At 52.7% G+C, this 23,321-nt stretch overlaps 1 protein-coding gene and 2 pseudogenes across 3 annotated transcripts in view; 1 reads left to right on the top strand and 2 right to left on the bottom strand.

The window, feature by feature from the left end:
- Positions 1-17,077, top strand: part of PDGFB (platelet derived growth factor subunit B) — a 40,679-nt gene extending 23,602 nt beyond the window's left edge. The window contains exons 7-9 of one of the 3 annotated variants that reach the window (XR_005836766.1): positions 2,488-2,627; positions 7,445-7,549; positions 13,334-17,077. The gene's annotated coding sequence lies outside the window, so the exon portion shown is untranslated. Of the gene's footprint in view, positions 1-2,487; positions 2,628-7,444; positions 7,554-13,333 lie in introns of all 3 variants that reach the window. The other 2 variants (XR_005836767.1, XR_005836768.1) reach the window with 2 other exon arrangements.
- Positions 11,843-13,469, bottom strand: LOC103676521 (annotated as a pseudogene).
- Positions 17,078-21,461: 4,384 nt separating the features above from the next.
- The window catches only part of LOC103676524, a 5,703-nt pseudogene continuing 3,843 nt past the window's right edge, over positions 21,462-23,321 (bottom strand).

Below are 23,321 nucleotides of genomic sequence, written 5' to 3'. Positions count from 1 at the left end.
GTGGTCTGAAAACATGGGGGCATTGGGGTCGTGGGGGAGGGTCATTAAAGGGGCCCCGTTAAGGCAGGACCAGCCTTATGGGACAGCGAGGAGAGGCTGCTTCAGCCTGCAAGGGGCTCGGGGGGATCAGGGGTTCCGGGGGTTCAGCATCGGCCCAAACCTTCCCACACGGCTCTATGCAAACGCCAAGTTCACTCTTTCCCAGCCAAGGGCCTGACTTCCACAGAGCAGAGCCGGTGAGCCGCTGAGGGAGCTCACCATTCCGCAGGCTCAAACGTTAGCTTTCATTTCTTGCGATCTCAGCCTGGCGGCTGCAAGAACCCAAAAATACTCTTAGCACGGAAGTCCTCAGTTCCTGATCCGGGTCTCAAGCCAAGCGCCTAGGGTTTGGGAGCTTGTCCTCTGGTTCTTCAATGATCCAGCCCCGTGAGATCCAGCAGCCTCCACCCAACGTCTCACCCTTGCCTCTTCCCAGGTGATGCAGCCTCAGTCTGAGTCTTGCTTTCGACAAGCTTTTCATTCCAGGTGATTCTTGGTGGTGACCCTGAACTCCTCTTTCCCTCTGCATGCTGGAGGATTCCAGAGCTGGTCTCTTCTTCCGTGCTGAATTTTTACGGTCTTTGGTCCCAAGCAGTCCAGCTACCCAATCCCATCTACTCTGAATTTCCTTCAACACCCATTGCCTGCAACCGCTCCGGGCACCAATTTCTATATGAGGCGCGGGTCTTCATTGTGGGCCACAGAAACCAGCTCCAGTTAACGTAACTAGAAAAGGATGTTCAAAGAACAGATACTCAAGGGATATTCCAAGGCTGTTGGGTGACTCCTAAGTCATAAGTGAGCTGAGGACCTGGGCTTGTGGTCTGCAAACAGGTCCAAACCTCTCAGGCAGCCCGTGAGGTCACCGCTCAGAACACCCCTGCGAGGTGTGCCCAGCACTGGGCACTGCTGTCCTAGGGGCTCAGCGGGGAGGTGCTCTGCTCCTTCCCAGCCTGAGTTTTGTTTTCAACTCTTGGGTTGCTGAGCTCTGAAAGCCCCATCTGCAAGGGAGTTGGAGAACACGGGTGGCTGATACTTCTGGTGTAGACAGGAGGGTGATCGATGGGTCCAAGAGGTGGGTGGTGAGCGGGGCCTGACAGCGGTCCCTCTGGACAATTTCCTGCTTTCGGGGGTCTGAGTCTTTCACGACCTGGCATGTGGTAGGTGAAGAACACAGACCAGCTCTGTGCTCCCTAGCTTTGTCTCCTCATTTGCAAAATTAACATCAAACAGTCCTGACCTTTATAAGGTTGCATGAGGCCCAAGTGAGATGATGTATGACACTGATTAGCATGGTATCTGGGGGAGCACAGCTTGCCTGTTGCCTTACCTGCCCAGTGGCCGGCCTCCCTTTTCCCGAGAAACAAAACCCTGATCTGCTTATGGGGCCAGCAGAAATGCTGTGATCTCAGCATCAGAGGATGGACCGTGGGTGGCCTAACCCATTCATGAACATCTGATTCCCTTGGACCCGTGGTTGGTCTCAGTGTGGCCATGTGACCCTACCTGACTAATGGGGTGCAAGAGGAGATCTGTGGGGTCTGGAAGGAGGGTGACAGTGGAGGCCCTTTCTCAATAAAAAGCTAGATACTTACAGGGACATAGCCCTTCCCTATTCTCCCTTCTTCCTGCTTTGAATGCAGACAGGATGCTCGGAAGATCAGCTGCCTTTTTGCAGTAATGACGTGAGAAGGGTGCTAAAGAAACCCCAGCCCTGACGTTGTCAAGCCACCTGATAATGCCGGGGTTACCATCCTAATTTCCTGGGGATGGAAAAAAATGAACCCCCTGTCTTTCTTCCCTAAGCCAATATCCGTTGGATTTTTGTTTCTTGTACTTGCAACTGAACGCATTCTCACAGAATACGCTGTCACACAGCCCAATAGACATTCCCTTTTATCTGACCTCCTATTCTTTTCCGCCCGCGGGCAAGACGTGCGACTCTCTGATGTCCCATCATGTATAAGATGGAAGGAGAGACAGCTGTCTCCCCAGGCTCTTGGGAAGATTAAAGGAGACACAGCCTGTGAAATTGCTCTGTGGGCCATGAGGGCTTCGGCTGGGAAGGAGGGCTGTTGTGGGCCTCTCTCCTGGAGACCTGGGCTCCCCGGGTGAGGACCAAGTTAACTGCGGCCAGAGAGAAGAAAGCGAGAAGACATACCTGGGAGCAGAGCCCCGGCGCCACCCCCCGTTTCTGGGGAAGGAGGTCTGGGGAAGGGTTCGTGTTCAAGCTCCGGAGCCCTGCAGCCTCTGCCTCTCCCTCAGGCGTGGGGTCGCCTCGCTGTGCCTCGGTTTCCTCTTTTGCGAAAGGGGGGTACTGATAATAGGGTATCAAGTAAACAAGTGCACGTGCAAGCCTAGCAAACGGTAGGGCTGCTCCGCCAGCGTTGCGGTGCAAACTGCACCCCCGGAAGCATGGAAGAGCGAGCGTGTATTTCTCCCTTACAGGTCTGAGCACAGGCTGGAGGAGGGCGAGCTCAGGAGCTCGGGGAGCAGGAGTTCTGCATGGCTGGAGGAGAAGAGGTGGGAGGCGCGGTGATGCCCACTGACAGGCACGCCAGGGCCTCCGTCCACACGAAAGGCCAAAGGTAACTGAAGGGAGCCGTCTCTGCTGGGCGTCACCTCCTTGGGTCCCCCCAGCCGCCTGCACGCCCCCAATCGCGGTACTAATCTGCCCCCTGTGTTGTCATTGCCTATTTACCCTGGGCCCCCGAGACAGGGACTGAGGGTGTCCTGTTCCTCGCACAGGTCGGGAGAGACTGGCACGGCCCAGGATGATTCTGGAGGACAGCTTGAAGGGAGGGAGGTGTGAACCTGACCTTGAGCGAGGCTAGCCTGTGGCAGGTGGATCGGCCAGGGGCTGGAGGTGGGGTGGGCAGGACCATGTCCTAGGACAGGGGTCAGGAGCTGGCAGGGGAGATGAGGCGAGAGGGTCATAGGGTCAGAGGGTGGCACCCCTGAGCTAGGCAAGGGAGCAGGGCCTGGGATGCCCTGGGTCCCAGGAAGGTGGTGAGATCACAGCTGCTCTCTCGGCAAGTGGGCAGTTATTGGGGGAGCCTGGCTCTGGGGATGAGGGTGGTGACTGCAGGTCAGTGGGTGGCGCTGTGTCGGAGTGGGGCTGCCCAGCCATTCACAAACGTTCACCGAGTACCCACTATGTACCAAGCCCCGTGCTGGGTGTCGGGGTGCATCTGTGAACGGGAGAAAAATCCTGTCCAGGCAGAGCTCATATCCTAGGAGGGAGAGAGGACAATGGAAGAAATAGGTGTGACACAGGGAAGGTCCAAAGGTGACCTGTGCCGTGTGCCAGTCACTGCAGACCTACTGTGTGCCAGATATGGGAGAGCCGAGATCTCTGCCCTCTCGCTGCTCAGCCCAGGAGGGGCCAAAGCTGTGTGTGCATTCGCCCCCTTCTCTGTGGTTCGTGCTTAGTGGTCTGTGTCTGTGCGTGTGTGCACAGCTGTCTGTGGGAGTGGCTGAGTGTATCCGTGTTTTGCTGGCAACTCTGTTTTCCTGAGCGTGTGTGTGTGTGTGTGTGTGTGTAAGGAGGGAGGCGAGGTAGTGAGGGCTGTGATTCAGACCTTCCTCTGCTGTGGCAGAAGCTGAGGTCTGGTGGGGCGGGAGGTGGGGGGGGCTTCTCCCTCACACCTGTCCCCTTGGCTCTGGAGTGGGGGTGGGGAGCCCTGAGGGTGCCCATGACTTTGTGGGAAGAAGGTCAGGGTGCAGCCGGAATGTGTTTGTGTTTCCTGGGTGATTGACGATGGGAGCAGGCTGTCTTCCCGAGACAGATGTAGGAATGTTTCTGCTAATCAAAGCGGAAAGCAGGGGCGTGGGGGCCGCCTGAGGCCTCCCCCAGCCCTGCTCCACGGCCACCTGTTGGGGGCCTGGGAAGCTGCTGGGCAATGCTAGGGAGAAGCTCCCAGACCCAGGCGATCCCACTGCCCACCTCTGCCTCCCCGGGAGTCTCCGGTCAGGCATGGCTCACCTGCTCCCCAAATATGCCCGGCTGGGTGGGAGAATGGGGTCCAGGGTTCAGCCCAGAGCATGATCCTGGGGGGAGGAGAGGGGTTTGAGTGGGTGAGTGGGACTTCAGGCAACTGTCCCAGCAGCTGGGGGGCAGGAAGAGGAAGTGTCCATTTTTCCAAGGTTCCTCCTCCTGACCCCTGTCTCCAGCTAGCCCTGCCAAGGGCAGTCCCAGGGCACCCCCCTTTTCTTTCCTAAGCCACGGTTTAACAGCCCCAGAAGAGTCAGCAATGGCAGGAAATTACCCAAATAGGAAAACTGAGGTGGGCCCCAGTCTCAAGGGGGTGAGTGACATGGCTGTCCCAACCCCAGGGGCCCCACCCCCAGGCCCCACATTCCCTCAGCCCACCGCTCACCTGCTCTAGTCCCATAGGAGGCCCACATCCTGGGAGGGGTGGGGCAGTGGGGAGCGGCAGATAACAGGACACCCAAACCAGTGTGGACTGGCCAGGCCTAGGCTTCATCCACTCATCTTAGGAGATCCAGTGACTCCTTGCCCTGTGTACAAACACCCCCCTGGGTGGATATAGGCCCTCATGTGAGGTCAGGGTTGGGGTGGGGGTATCCAGGGGTTTACTGGAGGTGGTTGGCTGCCAGTCGGAATGGCTCCCACCCCAAGAACTCCCTGCGAAGCTGGGGGCGGTGCCTGTCCCGATGTTATCCCCCTCCACCCCCCACCACCCCCCACCTTGTCCCGCAGTGACTTCCTCAACACAGTCCTGTGGGGCTCCTGAGCCAGGAAGGACTTGCTGACTTGGTGATTTGCCCTGTTTCCCAGGCGAGCACAGGCGGGACGCCCAGACCCCCCAACCCTGGCCTGGCAGTTTCTCAGTCCAGCAGGGTCCAAAGTCACTTTCCACAGGTTTGGCTCTGAGACACGTCTTTTCCCCTCCCACTTTCCCAGTCTCCCCCTTGAAGATCAGGGGAGAAGGGGCGTGCCTGTGAGTCACCCTGTGACTCAGGAGGCTTAGCCAGGGCCTAGCGTGTGCGTGCGCGCGTGTGTGTGTTCCTGTGTTAGGCGCAGAGGCTGAGCTGAGGTGGGGAGAAATGCCTTGGCTTTCTGGCCCTTAAAAGTTTCTGGCCTTTCGAAGAGCTTGGGGCGCCTGGGTGGCTCAGTCGGTGAAGCATCTCCCTTCGGCTCAGGTCATGATCCCCGGGGCCTGGGATCGAGCCCCACATGGGGCTCTCTGCTCACCAGGAGTCTGCTTCTCCCTCTCCCTCTGTGCTCTCTCTCTCTCCAATAAATAAATAAATAAAATCTTGAAAAATAAAATAAAAGAAAGTTTGAGCTCATTGCAGCCGGACCCCAATTGATGGGACCACTTGGTCACAGCCTGGTGGGGTCAGTTCCTTGGAGCAGATGGGTAGGGCCTGGGTTCTGGGTCTGTGCTGACCACACGGGGGCTGACCCTGTGAACACAGGAGCCCAGTGGCTACCTAGATGCTCACCTGGAAAGTGCTAGACTCCTCCCCGACACGAGACCCCGGCAGTGAAAGGTGCTGGAATTCATTAGCAGACATATCACTGATGGATTAATTGACTCAACAAGTATGTTGGCCTGGGTAGCGGGATTTAGGATTCTTGGCTCTGAGACGCCGCTTCCTGAAGCTTAATGTACAGAGGAATCCCTAGGGATCTCGTTAGAACGCAGAGTCTGACTCGGCCAGGGCATCGCCGCCGAGGTAACCGGAGCCCGAGGCTCACGGCAGGCAAATGTTTCACAGGCTGACAAGGGAAATGCGGATCCCAGAAAATATAAACTGGACAGCTGGACAGAATCCCTGGCAGACCTCCAGGGTGGACAAAGACACCGATGGTGTGTAAAGACGAAGGAGGCTTACTTCAACTGCAGGAGCCAACGCGGCTTCTCTGTGCTCTGACAAGCTCCAGGCGAGGCCAGCGCTGCGGGTCCAGGAGCCATGCTTGGAGAGGCAGGAATGGAAGAGTGTTTAGAAGGGAAAGCTCGGGGTCAGCTCAGCAAAGCTCCTGGTCCCGCGTCCTGTGTCTGTTTCCCGAAGACCTACCGTGTCCACGCGAGGAACTTGAGCTGCGGAGAGACACGGACGTGGGGGAGCTGAAGTCCAGTGAGGGAGATCATACAGTCGGCGTGGAAAGGGACCCTGAGGGTCATCACCCTGTTCCCATTTCACAGATGGGGAAACTGAAGCCACAAAGGAAGAGGGAACTGACTCAAAGTCTTATGAGTAACCGGTGGGGTCAGGACTCGAACCCTAGCCCTCTTGCTCGCGGGGCAGGATTCTTTTCCTCCCCATTCCAGAAAGGAGCCTACGGGAGGAACAGGGGCCTGTGGCAGGGGAGGCTGTGGGACCCATCAGGAGGGGGCTGGTGTTCCTGAACCTCATGCAGGTACAGGGAGGCCTGGAAACTTCCATTTTGTTGAGGCTTTTGGTTATATGAAAAGCATGAAGAAATACCTAAGTAGGGGTTAGCAAATTTGTGCTATTTTAGTTATCTTGCATCGATCAAATTAACATAACACAACAAGCCATTCAGTGACTGCATGCAGATCTATTTGGAAATAACCTCAAAAGTCAATATAGGTCTTACACAAATAGGAGACCCAGGCCCACAGGCCCAGAGCTGCCAGGGCCCCTGTGTGCCTCCAGGAGTCTCAGATGGGTGGGTGGAGCGACCAGAGGAGCAGGTGTGACTGAGAGCCCCAGGGGGCGAGGAGGTCTGTGTCTGTTTCTGCACGGCTGCTTTCTCAGAGTCTGTAGCCGTGCCTGGCATACGGCAGGCTCTCACCGTGCACTGCTGGCTGAATGTGACTGAGCCACGGCATGGCTGCGGGGATGGAGAGAGGCGCTGGGGCAGGGGACTCTGGCCATCATTTCCCCAGGTGCAGTGGGGGCTTTCCTTTTCCCCCACCCTGACCAAGTGAAGCTGGGCAGAGAGCCGGATACCTGAGTTCTGATCCTGGCTTCCTGCGTGATAGGGCAACCAGGTCCCGTCTCTAAGCGACAGCACCCTGGACTGTAGGACAGGGGTACGCCAGGTCACCTTCGGGGTCTCAAGGCAGCACCAGACAGTCCTTTGAGGTCCTTTCTAGCTCTAGGAAAAGATTGGGAAAGGAGAATTCTGGAAGTAGTTGGGGGGGGTTGGGCGGGGGCACAGAGACAGAAGAGACAGAGAGAGACTGCTAAAAAAAAACAACTCGCAGACGTGGGCGTTTTCTAGCAACGATCAAAAACAGAAGCATGTGTGGTCCCGCGTGGACCAACGCCCACTGCGCATCGGGGGCGGCTACGAACCCACTCACTTACCCCACCAGCGGCCACAACCCCAGCCTGGCCCCACGTCTCCAGCTTAGCGCGAGGATGTCTGAGAGGGACACTCACGGAGTGCTTTTTCCACATGTAGGGACCCTGGCTTTTCCTCGGAGTCCCCAGCCAGTGGGCCTGGACAAACGCAGACACCTGGCCAGCCACCAGGACTATTCCTCGAAGCCGCGTTGGCTCCGGCGACGTAGGTATTCCTCCTTTGTCTTCGCGCACCATCTCCGTCCTTGTCCACCCTGGGGGTCGGCCAGGGTTAATGTCTAGCTGAGCAGTCTATATTTTCTGGGATCCACCATTCCCTTCTTGTCACCTAATGTAGAACAACGGTCGCCTGCTGTGAGCATCTGGCTCTGGTCAGAACTCTCTGGGTTCCCTCGGAGGTGAGGGCTGTGGGGCTGCCACCCTGGTTCCCCCGCCACAGCTGGACTTTTGATGGCAGCTCGGTCCCCCGAAACTGGGCATCAGCCTCAGCTCTCATGCAGTGGGGGCTCGGCAAGGGGAAGAGGGAGGTGATTCTGGCTAATGCCTTTTGAAAATTCAACTTAAAAAAATGTTTTTAAAGATTTTATTTATTTATTTGACAGAGAGAGAGCTCAAGAAGGGGGAGCGGCAGGCAGAGGGAGAAGCAAGCTCCCTGGGCTCGATCCCAGGACCCTGAGATCATGACCTGAGCCAAACGCAGGCGCTTCACCGACTAAGCCACCCAGGCGCCCCTGAAAATTTAACTTTTTTATTTTGAGATAACCGCAGAGTCACATGCAACTTGAAGAAATAATGCAGAGAGTCCCTTGTAACCCTTGCCTGTATTCCCCCAATGGGAACACCTTGCAAAGCTGTACATACAACATCACAACCAGGACGTCCGCACGGATGCAGTTAAGATACCAAATGCTTTCACGAACACAAGGACCCTCCTGTTGCCCTTTTAATGGCCATGCCCACTTCCCTTCGATCCCTGCCCCCTCTCGAACCCCCAGCGAGCACTAATCCGTTTCCCATTTTTGCAATTTTGTCATTGCAAGAACATTATATACATGGAATCCTACAGTATGTAACCTTTTGGGATTGGCTTTTGTGGCTCCGCATAACCTCTGGAGAGCCATCCAGGCTGCTGTGTGGATCACTGGTTCATTCCTTTTTGTTACTGAGTCGTTTCCCATGATACGGATAGATGGAGTTTGCTCAGGCATTCATTTGTCGAAGGACATCTGGGTTGTTTCCAGATTTGGGCTATTATGACTAAAGTTGCTATGAGCATCCCTGTACAGGTTTTGGTGTGAACATAAGTCTTCGTTTCTCCGGGACAAATGCCCAGGCGTGCGATGGCTGGGTTGAATGGCAATTCCATGTTTAACTTTTAAAGAAACTGCCAGATCGTTTTCCGGAGTGGCTGTACCTTTCCATGTTGCCACCAGCAATGTGTGAGTGGTCCGGTTTCTCCGCATCCTTGCCAACATTTGGTCTTTTCACCATTTTTTCATTTGAGCCAATTCCGATCCGTGTACAGTGATAGCTCATGGGGGGTTAATTTGCATTTCACTCCTGGTTAATGATGTTGAACATATTTGCATGCGTTTGTCTGCCATCTGCATATCCTCTTTGGTGAAATGTCTCTTCGTGTGTTTTGCCCATTTTCTAACTGGATTTTTTCTTTTTTCTTTGTTTTTTCTTTGTTTTTTTCTTTTTGCTGTTGCATTTTGAGCATTCTTCGTAGGTTCTAGACGCTGGTCCTTGGTCAGAGAAGTGGTTTGTAAATATTTCCTCCCAGTCTAGTTTCTCTTCGGCTTTTTTTTTTTTTTAAGATTTATTTATTTATTTTAGAGAAGAGAGAAAGAGAGAGAGAGAGTGAGCAAGCGCAGGGGAGGGACAGAGGAACAGAATCCCGAGCAGACCAAGTGAAGTGTGCTCACTCCCCCTCTGAGTGTGCAGCCATCGCAGGACTCGATCTCATGACCCTGAGATCACAGCCCAGGCCAAAATCAAGAGCTTTCGGCTCTTCTGCTTTTTAAGAGACTTTCATGGGAACGCCTGGGTGGCTCCATCAGTGAAGCATCCCACTCTTGATTTCCACTCCAGATTATGCTCTCAGGGTTGTGAGATCAGCCTGGGGTTGGGCTCTGCGCTCAGCGGGGGTCTGCTTGAGATTCTCCCTCCCTCTGGCCCCACCCCAAATAAATAAATAAATAATTCTTTAAAAAAAAAAAAAAAGAGGGACTCTTCCACGAAGGAAACGTTTTACATTTTGAAGAAGTCTGATTCATCGATCTTTCCTTTGACAGCTCATGCTTTTGCTGTGCAGTTTGAGCCCCAGTTGCTTAGCCCTGGATCCCCAAGTTTCTCTCCTGTGCTTTTTTTCTAAAAGTTTTCTAGTGTTACATTCCAATAGAAGCCTGTGGTCCATTTTGAATTAATTTTTGTGTAAGGTGTGACTTAGGTCGAGGTGTCTTTGTTTCTGTTTTGTTTTTGTTTTTTTTACCTATGGATGTTTAATTGCTCCCATACCATTTGCTTAAAAGTCTGTCTTTCCTCCCTCGAATCGCTCTTGCATTATCGTAATGCAAATATTTGTGTGGTCTGTTTCCGGGTGCTCTAATGCGGTCCATTGATCTGTGCCACTTGCTCTGCCAATATTACCCAGTCTTGCTTACTGTAGGTATGTAAGAAGTCTTACCTGCTTCGTATATCAGGTTTTTGATAAATCACGTGGACTGGTTCCTCTTATTCTTTTTCAAAATTGTTTCAGTGATTCCGGTTCCTTTGCTTTTCCAGATCAGTTTTATTTTATTTTATTTTATTATTTTTTATACCAAACATACTTTATTAGCACAAAAAAGCAGCCGTACGAAGGCACAGCAAGCAGAGACGTACATTAGCAGTCAAATGGTTAGTGTTACATACAAATACAGCTTTTCTTTTTTGTAGCCTTGGCAGTAGCCATCAGGATGGGAAAGAACTTTCTGTAGCAGCAGGTGAGGAAACGAAGGAGTGCTCATCTGCGGTCCAGAGCACATTAACAAAAAGACACAAGAATGGATTGGACGAGTGCGAAATGTCCAGAACAGAACTGGAAGTTCAGTTCAATACTCAGAAGCAAACACTAGAACTTGGCATTACCTCCAAAACAGCTCAGTCAAGTAGTAGTGTCTGCTATTCTAAGTAGAGCAAAGGGTGCTGAGAACAGTTACGTATGGGTACAATGGCTGTACAGTATCTTTTTTTTTTAAAGATTTTATTTATTTATTTGACAGACAGAGAGACAGCCAGCGAGAGGGAACACAGGCAGGGGGAGTGGGAGAGGAAGAAGCAGGCTCCCAGCAGAGGAGCCTGATGCGGGGCTCGATCCCAGGACTCCGGGATCACGTCCTGAGCCGAAGGCAGACGCTTCACAATTGAGCCACCCAGGCGCCCCTGTACAGTATCTTTCAAGTCTGCAATTAGGGGTTCAGATGTTCCATTAGAAATAGAGCTAAATACTGCCATCCAAACTGTTCATCGCAGTTTAACAACAATCTCAACATCGGCAACCACTGTTATCACCGGACCTGTTCGGGCATCTTCTAGTCTCACTTCCTTCGTGGTTCGCAAACGCATCACCGGCACAGGAACAGATCCGACTTTAACTAACCAACGAGTAAGGCCGCACGTATTAACTTAAAAAACTCACACGTAAGACTGCATTGTAGCTCTTCCCAATGTGTTTGAAGTTAAAGCACTCATTCAAAAAAAACAAAAAAACAATACCTAAGGCCTTGGAATAAAATTCTACTACCAACTTTATAAGCCTAAATTTTTAAGAGCCGCTGTTTAGAAAACCTGGTGTACTTAACAGCACCTTTTGCAGAAGAGACAGGAGACTGACTATAAGTTCTCTCAACACTGCGGTGAATGCACTATGCCCTTGGGGCCAGGAAATTGTATTTTTCTTTTTTTCTCAAAGGAAGGCAGTCTTTATCTTTCTGGACTTCCAAAGCTCGATTTATAGTAACTACAAACAGCACTACTTTTGGAAGGTTATAGAAGAATTCTTCGAAAAAATAACAATTTCAAACATCAGTCACACTGTCGAAATACTCATCCAGTATTAATAATGTATTTTTCAGTAAGAAATAAAATTCTTCGAGACACTTGGGCGGCTCCGTTGGTTAAACGTCTGCCTTTGGCTCAGGTCATGATCCCAGGGTCCTGGAATCGAGCCCTGAGTCAGGCTCCCTGCTCAGCGGGGAGTCTGCTTCTCCCTCTCCTTCTGCCCCTCCCCCCTGCTCATGCTCTCTCTCTTCTAACTCTCTCTTATGTAAGTAAATAAGATCTTAAAAAAAATAAAAAAAAGAAATAGAATTCTTCATAGCAAATGCCTCAGAATTGCTTTACTCAATCACAACAGTCATTAAAAACCAAACCGTTCGCTCAATCGACAAAATGTTTTTGTAGCCTTACTGAACACCTGTGGGTCCGTCTTCTGTTGTCTCCACAGGCACCACATTTATCTGAGTAAGTAACAGCCAATCGAGTTAATGCCCTTTGAGGGCAGGAGAGTTTCCTTTGCCTTGACTGGTTCGACTTCTCAGCAGCGAACTCTAACTTTCTGCATATCGTGATACTCTCTGAAAAAATCCTGCAACATTGATGGTAAAGGGAACCCATCAATCCCATCTCATGTAAGGCTTGACTGCCGGCAGATAGATCGCAGGCTAAAAGGGAAAGTCCTGTTCAGTGATATAGTAAGCAATGGTTCAAAAAACATGCAAGAACTGGGATCTTTCTAACGTTCCCAAAGTCCTGTTATAGTGGAGGGTGAAATACACACGGGGCAGGGGCGTCACAACTGAGCTTGCGATGCCACTGTTCAATCCGGGCGCGCAGGGCTCACCGAGAAGAGGTCGTCCTCTTGTGCAGAGTCCCGTGCAGGAATGTGCCTTCAGGTCTCCCGAACTTCAAGGAGGGCTTCTGCTTTGTTAACGGTCCATCTCTCCCTAGTTCCAGGGATTCTGTGATCTGAAGCAAGTCCAAGTCGGCAGGAGGCAGTGCGTATAACCCATTGGCCTATGGACTTGCCAGGCTCCCTGTCTGCTAATGTGGACATGCTGTTTCCAGACACCTGACGTTGCTTCTGCCTACGTGACTGCGGACACAGGGTGGCTGTCCTCTTCTGAGTCACAGTTAGCTTGTGGAATTGCAGTACCGGCCCCACTGACTTCAGTCATTCCAGGAGCTGACTTTGTCCCAGTTTACATAACGGATTAACCTGTGAGGTGGCCTCAAGTGTATGCATTTGTGCCTAGGGAGGAGGGCCGATGCCCTTTTCAATACTAAGCCACCTTCTCTCTCAAAGCCTATCTTCTTCATCTGTAGAAACCAAGGATGGATCAAATGTATCGAAAAAGGTTGAGTGTGGACTCACAGGGGCTGTATGCCGTTTAATCAAAAGCCATTTTGGGGCTAAATCTGAGCCAGCAGGAAACGGGCATTTCTCAAGCCTTAATTCAGAAAGGTGTATTTTTCTTTTATTAGAAAAGAGGGATTTTGACTGCTTGCTGTAAGTTCTCTTGGGAAAACACAAGCCCACAGTGTCGCACAGCCTCTGTCTCAGAGAGCGGCTTCCCACAGTTCTGCGGACACCTGTCCCTATCATGGACGGAGCTTACGCCATACCGCCTCTCTCTCCTTTGAAGTCCCCAGAGTCCTACCAAACTTCTTATCAGTATCCAATGAACTCTGTGTCTTTGTCGAACAGGAATGTTTTCCCTTCCCACCCCACGGAGCTTGCCCAGAGTAGGAATCTCTTCTGGCGATTCTTGCTCCTGGGACGAACCATTACCCTTGCGCTGAGGAATTTCAGTGGCACAGTTTTGGTTTCTCCTTGAAGAATTCTTGGAAGGGCTTAATCCCAGTTGCAAGGCAACGTTTTCTCTCAAGGGACTGCTTTGTTGCTGAGGTGCGAAGTCTCCTATACTGATGTTTCTCTCTTTCACAGACAAGCATCTGCTGGAGATCATGTCCACATCTTCCCTGTGGCTCCCTCCCTCATGACCGAAGAGATTCTGACACCTGTATTTGAAGTGATTTTGCATCTTCCCCACTTTACCATTGATTATAAGATCTATTTGGGCTCACGGAATGGTCTCATCCGGGGGCACCTGCGGCCAGGCAGACGGTCCCATCCTGTCCCCCCTGACTGCCCAGCTGAGCGCAGTCTCGCTTCCTCTGGACTGAGCCCCGGGGCCTGAGGACCCCAACTCCGACGGATGACTCCGCACCCCCTTCCCCAGCCACCTTCCCCCCTTCACTCTTGCCCCCCTCTCCCCAACCCCCATCGGAATGAAAAATACCTCCCCTCCATATCAGTTTTAGAATAATGTTGTCTGTCTGTAGCCACAAAACATTTTGCTGGAGTTTTTGCAGGAATTGCATTAAGTCTGTACGCCAGTTTGGGGAGAACTGACATCTTCGCTATGTAGAGTCGTCTTCATGAACATAGTATGTCTTTCCATTTCTTTGTTGATTTCTTTCATCAGCTTTCCGTGAGTTTTCAGCACGCAAGTCCTGTGTCCGTATTTTGGTAGATTTACACCTAAGCATTTTATTTTACTTTATTGAGCAATTATAAATGGTATTTTAAATGTTTATACCTTTTGTTTCTTGGCTGAGACTTCTGTTTTCATTTGTTTCAGATGTGTTCGTAACACTTCTCTTATCTTGGTGTGGGCATCTTTGCACATTTGGCTTGAGATCTCCCTGGCTTTTGGCATGATGACTGATTTTCTACTGAGACCTGGATATTTGGGGCATCATGTGATGAGACTCTGTATCTTGTTCAGCCTTCTGCTTTAGCTAGTTGCCTGGGATGCTTCTAAAGAGGGGAAGTGGCGGAAATGCCTCATTGCTGTCAAATAGGGTTAGAAGCCCAAACTCCCCCCTCGACCTCGGTTGATGCCAGAGTTGGTGAGGCTCCCGATTTCTGTGTGGGTGGAGAGAAAAGTCCCAGCCCTCTGCTTGGCCTTCCCCGATAGCACCCTGGCAGGGAGATTGGAGCACCTTACACTCTGCTGAAAGGGGAAGTCTAGGTTTCCCATGTGGTCTTGCTGGCATGGACGGGGCCACAGATTTTTCTGAAGGGTTTGGCTGGAGTATACCAATTATTGTCTAAAATTTTTCTGTCTTACTGGCTGCCTCTTTTCTGGTTCTTTGGCTAGATAGAGTAGGCTTTTGTGTTTTTTTTGGGGGGGGGATATCCAACCCCCTTGGCATTTCCAGATTGCTGGCTTCTTCAGCTTTAAGTCTGAGATATATGAGGCAAAAAAAAAAAAAAAAAATACAACAACCAAGAAACTCATCACTGTGTTGTTTCTTGGGTCCTGTGATCCCTAGTTAATCTGCCTTCTTCTCCCCTCCCTTCAGAGCCTCCTTGGGCTTGTTTTATATACTATGATTAGGGTTTTAGATGCACTTAGTGGGAGGAATAAGAAAAAGTATATCTACTACTTCTTCTCAGAAGCAGTCCAATTTAAATATAAATTTTACTTTTTATTTCAAGTGGAGATTGTTCAGTTCACTAAAATCTTTTGTTCTTCATGTGCTTTCACTGTCCATGCAAGGCCCTGTCTTATTTTACATGAAGTATGTGTGTACGGCTCTCCCCTCATCCCAGAGCCAACCCCTCTTCCCCTCCCTCCAAAGATCCTCTTCTAATGTACTCACGATATGCTCTTCAGTAAATATATACCCTCCACAGGCATGCAGCTTTTTGGGGAGTGTGTGTATCCGTTTTAAGTGTACACGAATGGGATCACGTCTGACATCCCATTTTATTTATTTCCTTTTTTACTCAAAACCAGGTCTTTCGGTTTGACCCATGTTGTTTTGCAGACGGGCTACGTCTTCTCCCTTTCACATGTGTCCCCCACATTCGTTACCCCTTTCCCTCAGGAGGGACACCTGGTTGCCTCCTCTTCGCAGCTGTTGCTAACAGTGTCGCTGGAAACTTCTCAGGCACGCTCCCCAGCGACCTGAGTGTAACGTGCTCCGAGTTTACGCCGAGGCGAGGGGTGGCCGGGTCTCAGGCACACACTGTCATAATCGCTCCAGGCCTGGCTGATTGCTTCTGCGAGGCCAGTACCTTCTCCCGCTCCTGCCAGCGGTGTCTGGGAAATCCTGCTGGGAAGACGAAAATAGCATTGGGGATTCTCTGGTAAAGCGGACATTATTTTGGCGAGGTGAACAACCGCCCTCTCAATCATGTGTGGGCTTGTAAACAGCCAGGCAGTATAACCCAAGGTTCCCTGGGATTTCCCCCTGGTGATCACAGGACAGTCCTGCCTGGCCCGGTGGACAGGGACTGGGGTACGGGATGGGGAAGCATCCAGAAGCCAGGAGAGACTTAAACCGCCAGAGATCCCAGAAGTTGAAATAGCCACTGGGAATTGGAAATGAATGAGAGGCGAAGGGAACAGCCCCTACTATAGAGCCTGGCTTGCAGTTCGTACTCAATTAATATTTACCAACCGTGAGGACGAACCAAGGAAGGAATGATTGGCTTGTGCCTCACTGCTGGGGGGGGGGATGTGTCTGTGCTTCCGGAAACCCCCAATTTTATTTCCTGCATTGGCTCTGCCAGTCAGAGGTGTGCATTTGTGGTGGGGAACCCAGTGTGCCTCTGATTTCCCTGTCTCTGCCGGCCTCTCAACATTCAGTCAGTCACTCACTCATCCCTCAAATCCTTCCAGAGACCTAACAGGCCGGACCTGTGCTATGCTCCTGGGGATTGAGATGAGACATCACGGATATAAATGTGCCCCCGCCACCCCCCACCCCCACCCCGCAGTCTCCTGGCCTGGCTCTTATTTGTTCTCTGGGTCTCTGCACTCAGCCCCTTGTAAGCCAGCCCCCCCCCAACCCCCGCCCAGCGCATTATTCTCCACTGACTTCCTGGACTTCCCTTCGGGGCATTCATCGCAATCTTTCAGTGTCTATTTCCGCAATTATTTGATTTTTTTAAGTGTAACCTATTACTTATGACTGTTTACCCACAAGTGTATGTGCCTGGGACATAACAAGTGTGGCGTGACCATCAGAGGAATAAGGGCTGAAATGAAGGTCCTTATGGCTCTTTGAGGACTGAGAAACCGCCTCTGTTTGGGGCCAGGAGGGAGGGCTTCCTGGGGGTGGTGTGACCCCAGAGCAGAATGTTTGCCAACTGGGTAAGGGGTTCCAGGCAGAGACAATGGCATGGCATGTCCTGGGGACGGACGATAAACTGCTGGGAACCGCCATGGAAGAATTTGGGCAGTGTACGTGGAGGATTTTTTTTTTTTTAATATGTAAAGAAAAATGCCTGTATCATTCAGTGTCCAGCTGGATGAATTTTCAGAAGCTAAACACACCAGTGTAACCAGTGCATAGATCAAGAGACTAGGACATTATCAGCATCCAAGAAATCCCCCTTGTGCCCCCCGCCCACCCCAGGCACTGTGCCTCCTTCCCCTGTCCTGATAACCACCGTCCTGATTTGTGCAATTTCGTCCGTTTCTGAAATTCACATAAATGGAACCCCACGGTGTCCACTCCTTTGTGTCCGACTTCTGTCCTCCAACACTGCGCGAGGTGAGTCCCTATGGCCGCAGTGCTTGTCCCTCACCGAGCCTTACTCCATTCCACTGTATGTGAGTATTCCAGTGATTTCTGGGCTTTGACCACTGTGAATAAAGCTGCAACAAATGACCTTGTCCGTGTCTTTCAGTGGCAGTATGCACGCATTTCTGTCGGACATAAACCCACGGGTGGGATTGCTGGGTAGAGGGGAGACAATGCCAAACCGTTTTCCCAAGTGCTTGTACCAGATACGCTTCCTTTCACACCAGTGTTCTTGGACTCCCAGTTGTTTTGCATCCTCGCCAACAGCTGATATTTTCTATACTTTTCCTTTTAGCAGTTTTGGTGGGTACGTAGTGATAACTTGTTGTGGTTTTATTTTGCGTTGCCCTGATGATGGATAATGTCTTCATGGACTGAACAGGCCACTTGCACAACTTCTGTTGTGAAGGGTCTGCTCAAAGTCTCTTGCTCCTTTTTACTTGCTGCCTCTCTTTTTCTTATTGATCTGTAGGAGTTCTTTACATATTTTGGAACTGAGGTCTTAGTCTGGTATATGTTGTGCAGATGTGCACTGGACTTGACACCAGGGACTGATGTGGTTGAACAGCATTGCTGGAAGTTCCCCCTGGCTATGGGGGCAGGACAGACTGTGAGACCCCAGGAGGGAGGGGGGGCATGGAGGAGCCGTGCGGCTGGACGGCAGGGGCTGGGGTCTAGAGAGACTTCTGCAGCACAATTGACAAGCAACATCTGTCATATCATGTCATGACAAAAACAAGACGTGAGTGGTGATGGAGTGTGGGGGAGGGGGCAACAAGGCTGACTTCCAGGTCTCACTGGCTGGCCCGTGGGCTGACGCACTCTGCCCACCCAGCTGCCAGCAGCGAAAGGCGGCTTTGTCTTCCCAGGCCCCACCCAGGCCTGCTGGTCGGAGATGCTCTGGGGTCACCGTCGGGACACTGGACAGAGTGTCCAGTGGTAGGATCTGGGTCTCCAGTGGCAACTGGGGGACAAACACCAACCCCCCCGGCAAATACACACACATGGCTGGGCTGGTCCATGGAGACCCTGTGCCCCAGATGGGTTGGCAGCCGCGGGATCTGGCCCGGCTGGGATGGACAATGCCCCCCTGTCTGCAGCCTCCTCGCCCCTGCTGAGTCCAGGCTCAGGGGATGAAAGTCCTGCTCTGGTCCTCAGTCCCCAGGGAAAGGGTGGAAACAGATTTCTGCATCATCTGGACTTCTGCCGAGCCGCGGGGGGACAACGCTGGAACTGGGCCTGACTCCCTCCCAGAAAGCGAGGAACCCCACTCGGGCACTGCGGGTTAATTTCTCACCGAAGTCCCACCCCCTTTGTGTTTCTCAGTGTTTACTTGGAAGAGTTCTGCGGGCTCCATCTTGCAGCATTGGGCTCAGCGGATCACAGCATTTCTGCCAGGATATTGTAATTAAACCTTACCAACTCCTTCCCTGACGCGAGGAGGAATAGGACACTCGCCCCGGGCTGCACTGTGCTAGCTGCTTTACATACGTGATGTCATTCATTCCTCCCCGCGACCTCGAAGGGACGTGTTCGTTTCTTCATTTCGTAAATGAGGATACTGCCTTGCCCACATTCACACAAGCCATTTGAACTTGGGCCAGTTGGACCCTGCAGCCCTCCTTTCTCTATCTTCCTGGCCTGCCAGACAGTAGGGACCATGGAGGGGGGAGCGGTGGGGATTGAATGCCCCCCCCACCCCCCAACCAGTGGCCTCACCCTCACATTACTGTGGGTGGGATGGGCCTGACTCTAAGCTGGGCTACCAGAAGGGGGCAGGGGGAGGAGGCTGGCCTGAGAGAGCTCAGGTTCATGTTCTCGCTTTGCCCTACCTCTCTGGATGACCTTGGGTGAGTTACATTTCTCAGAGCCTCGGCCCCCGCATCTGAGCAATGGGGTAATCCCCACCCAGCCTTGCTCCCTGGGTTCTTGGCTGAGCAAGGTATGGAAAGGCCCAGGCGAGCTGAGCCCAGACGGGGCTGTCTGCTTTTGTCAGGCTACATGTTTGGAACCCTCCTGGAGCCTAAGCTGACCTTTCCTGTTCCCTTTTTTGGAGTTAGGGAAGAGTCAGATGGCTCCTCCGCCCCAGCCCTCTCCAGCCTGCACTTTTCCCAGATTACTCAGTCCCCAGCTGCACAAGCGGCACAGGCAGGCCCTGGGTTCTGGCCAACGGAGGCTGCCCCCATCCCGGGGCTCCAGGCTGGCCAGATGGGGAGATGGTACCGGAAATAGCCTTGATGGGAGATTCCCCCCTTTCCGGTGCTCAACCACTTCCTCTCTGACAGAGCACGCCGTCTCCAGGAGGCTCTGCTGGGCGGACTGAGGGACATGCTTTGGGTCCTTGTCTGCTATTCTTGAGTGTGTCCTACGGTAGCAGACACTGAGCGCTCCCCTCCTTGGCATCCACTCCCTTCCCTCCCTCCTGACAGGACCGCACGTTTCCCAGCCCACTGCGGGTGGGGTAGACCCAGTCTCTGCTCCAGGTGGGCCCTGATTGGCTTAAACCAATTATTATAGCCCATCTCATGGCTACTGTGATTGGGTCAGGGATGGACACGTGACCCAAGTCGTCCAATCAGAGCAAAGACTTCTACTTAAGCTCTCCGGAAGTAGACCTTCTCTTTCTCCACGGGCGGCGAAGGGAAGGAGGTACCAGAAGACTGGGGACAATACTGAGATCCCCCAAGGGAGAGCCAGCCTGGGACAGGAGCAGCTGCCAGAACATGGAGCCAAGAGCTGGAGGCAGAGAAACTAGGTCTTGTTGGATCCAGCTTTGCTTGAAACCTCAAATACCCGTGTGCTTTTCTCTTACTCTACAGTCCACAGATTTTAGGGTGTTTTTTTTTTTTTTTAAGATTTTATTTATTTATTTGACAGAGACAGCCAGCGAGAGAGGGAACACAAGCAGGGGAAGTGGGAGAGGAAGAAGCAGGCTCCCAGTGGAGGAGCCTGATGTGGGGCTTGATCCCAGATCGCCGGGATCACGCCCTGAGCCCAAGGCAGACGCCCAACGACTGCGCTACCCAGGCATCCCCCCCCCACCAGATTTTAGTTTTTAAAGCCACCTTGAGTTGGGTTTTCTGTGACTTGGACCTGAAATTCCTGAATTTGGCCCATAGTGTAATGAGGGCCAGGCCTCCAGTCCTCTTCCTGCCTGTCCCACTTACAGGATGGAGGCCCCCGGGCAATGCGGGCAATGCTTGTGTGGAAACATGTCCCTGTGGCATCCTTAGTCTCAGAAGCAGAAGACCACTTAGAGGCCTCGAGTGGATTTTTCAGATGGGATCACTGAAGCTCCCCATTCTCCAGCCCTTCCCTGCTCCACTGGCTGTGTCCCTAAGGCCTCAGGCAGATGGGAAAGGCTGAGAACCCAGGCTGCCGAGTGCTCAGGCCTCTGGGAAGGCTCCTGTCTTCCCCCACCCTAGTTCATCTGAGGAGGGAGTCTGTGTTCTGTATTGCTAAAACCAGAGAGGACCCAGCAGGTGCACGGAAGGTAAATAGCTCTCATTGGGGTACTCTCAGTAGTCTACAGGGTCAAGTCAGGCACTTTAGCATGACATCCAGGACCCAAGGCCCTCGACATTTCCCCCTCATCCTCTGCTCCTCCAGGGAGGGAAGCTTGTGGCCGCTGTGCTGCCTTCTGTCCCTGTGGAAGTGTGTTGAGTGTCCTTAGGCCAACGGGGTGTCACCTGAATTTCATGACCGTAAGTCTCATGTTGGCCCTTGGTATTTGTTCTGATGAGCTGTTTCTGAGTCAAAAAGTAAAGGCCTAAGACAGCTATCATTTTATCATCTCTCGTGGATTCTGTAGGTCATGGAGGTGGGAAGGGTTCAGCTGGGTTAGTCAGGGTTTCAGAGAGTGGCAGTCACGTGGTGGCTGGGGCTGAAGCATCTAGGCACTGGCGGGACATCTCTCCATCTCCATGACCTCAGAGCTTTTCCATGCAGTCTCTCTGCATGGGCTAGTTTGGGCTTCCTCACAGCATGGCGGCTCAGGGCTCCAGTAGGAATGTTCTAGAAGATAGAAGCATTTCCCATGTCACTTCAGGAGCGTGGCAGTGTCACTTCGACTGCATTTATTGCTGGGGAGTGAGTCACCAACCTGCCCAGGTTCCAGAGGAGGGGACTAAGATTCCACTCCTTAGTGGGGGAGTGGAAGGTTCTAGAAGGGCTTGTGGGATGGGAGATATTGTTGTGGCCATCTTGGGAGAATGCATCTGCCAACATGCTGTTGGGCAGTACAGCTACATTTCTCTGGTCCCCTTGCTCCCCTTCCATATACGAGGGCTCTTTCGCACCTTCTCCTCCCTCCGCAAACCTCCAGGGCCCTCTGTCCTTTTTTGTGGCCCGCGGTGGTGCTCCTTTTGCACTGACATAACAGAAGGAATCATGAGAGAACGTCCGCATGCTCCACCCCCGCTGGGCCCTGCGCCTGCTCAGGCTGCCTTCCCTGCTGGTCCCGTGGGTGGAGCACCTGTGAGTCTCCCGCGGGGCAGCCCCTCACGCGTGCACGTGCACTGGACCCATCCCTCCTGCATCCGCACTCAGCCTCCTCCACCGGTTTCCCCTCCCTGGGTTCACTCTTTGGGAGACAATGCTAGTTCTTCTTTCATCTTAAAAGCCAAACAAAACCTGAACCAAACCAAAAAAACAACCCTGTCTTTACCCCATCACTCATGCTATCCGCTCCCAGGTCAACCCTAACATTGGCAGGGTCTGGGGCAACAGTCCAGATGGAAGTCTCCGTACTGGAAGTCTAAATATTGACTCGGCATAACCACGTGAAACACGTGTGAAGTCAAATACATGCTCTTCCTACTTGAGAAGTAGATCTTTTTTTTCCTTATTAATACAGTATTTCTTTGTCTTTCCTCTGTCAAACCCTAAGCCAACCGCTTTTCCCAGGCTGCCTGGGGAGGCATAGGAGAAGGAACATACAGGGCAGACGAGACCTATGGGACGTGGACATGGCTCCTTTCCGTGGCAAAGAGGAGGAGAAAGGCCACCAGCAGCCACAAGAGCACCATGGCGTCCGAGAGGGCAAAGCCCAGAATGGTGCAGGAGAAGAGCCGTAGCTTCAGTGCAGGGTTCCTGGCACCACCAGGGACGAGGCTCCCAAACACGGTAGCAATTCCAGCCCCAGAGCCAGCTGTCCCCATCGTGGCAGCCCCAGCCCCAGGGAACCTGGCTGCTGTGTCCATGTCCCTTGAAATGGCCCTGGTTGGGAAGCTGCAGCTAGGAGTGAGTGAGGTCAGGGGATGTGGGGCTGCCAAGCTTCAAGGCTCTCATCTGTCGGTGTCTCCGGCGGTTTTAGCACCGCTGCAGACGGTGACGGGCTCGACAGCTGAGACGGCTCCTGACCGAGAAGGGGGTGGAGACCAGCTTTGCCCAGGCTCCATTTTCAGCGGATGAGGCGCTGTGGCAGGAGAGCTGCTCCCAGTGCAGAGAAGACAGAGATGGAGAAGCCAATCTTCTCAATGAAGAGTTTGGATTCAGAATTCTCCCACTCCTGGACCACGGCGGCACGCTGGGAGCCAGCCTTGGCCATGACCCTGGCACGCGGCCCTGGCACTGGTGTCTGGGCCAGGCCCCTTTCTTTTCTTCCCCTTGGCTCCACCCATGCCTTGACTGGCCCTGAGCACCTGTGTGTGGACACCCAGCCCAGACCAAGCTCTGTCCACCATCCCCCACCCTGCAGTAAACAGCTGCCCTTGGCCACCACTGGGGAGGGTCGTGGGAGGATGAGTTGTGGGGGCCTCTGAGCCCCTTGCTTGGGTTTTGGGGTACCACTGTGGCTCCCCTGTACAGCCAGGCTCCTGGGAAGACTTGTCCTGACTTGCCCTTTTGAGTTTCTCTCCCCTGTGGCTAGCCTAAGCCTCTCCTACCAGGCTTGCGCCCATCTCTCTGCAGGAACTGTATTTGTCCCACTCCTCTCTTGAGCACCCCTTCCCTGGATCCTCTCTGGTCCCCTCTCATCTCGCCAAATAATAAATGGTTGGGGGAGCCCGGGGCTCAATCCTTGGACCTCCTCTTTGTCTACATTCCTTCCCAAGGTGATCTCATCCTACCTCATGGGTTCATTGCCATCTGCAAGCCAATGACACTCAAACGTGTGTCCCCAGCTGGGACCTGGACTTCAGACTCCCGGGTCTGGCTGCCTGCTCCACTGTGCCCTGTGGATGTCTCGGATTCATCCCTGGGCACCTCACCCTTAGCCCGTCCAGCCTCAGTGCCTGCTGCCCCTGTTCCCACCCACCCCCCCAGGCTGCCACAGGGCAGGCTTACTACAGCACAAGGCTGTTCATGCACTTCTTTGTTCAACGCCCCCCCCC

Source organism: Ursus maritimus, unplaced genomic scaffold (genome assembly GCF_017311325.1).
Source record: "Ursus maritimus isolate PB19 unplaced genomic scaffold, ASM1731132v1 scaffold_21, whole genome shotgun sequence".
Lineage (NCBI taxonomy): Eukaryota > Metazoa > Chordata > Mammalia > Carnivora > Ursidae > Ursus > Ursus maritimus.
The sequence above is the reverse complement of the archived record's forward strand: the minus strand, read 5'-3'. Positions and strand labels throughout refer to the sequence as shown.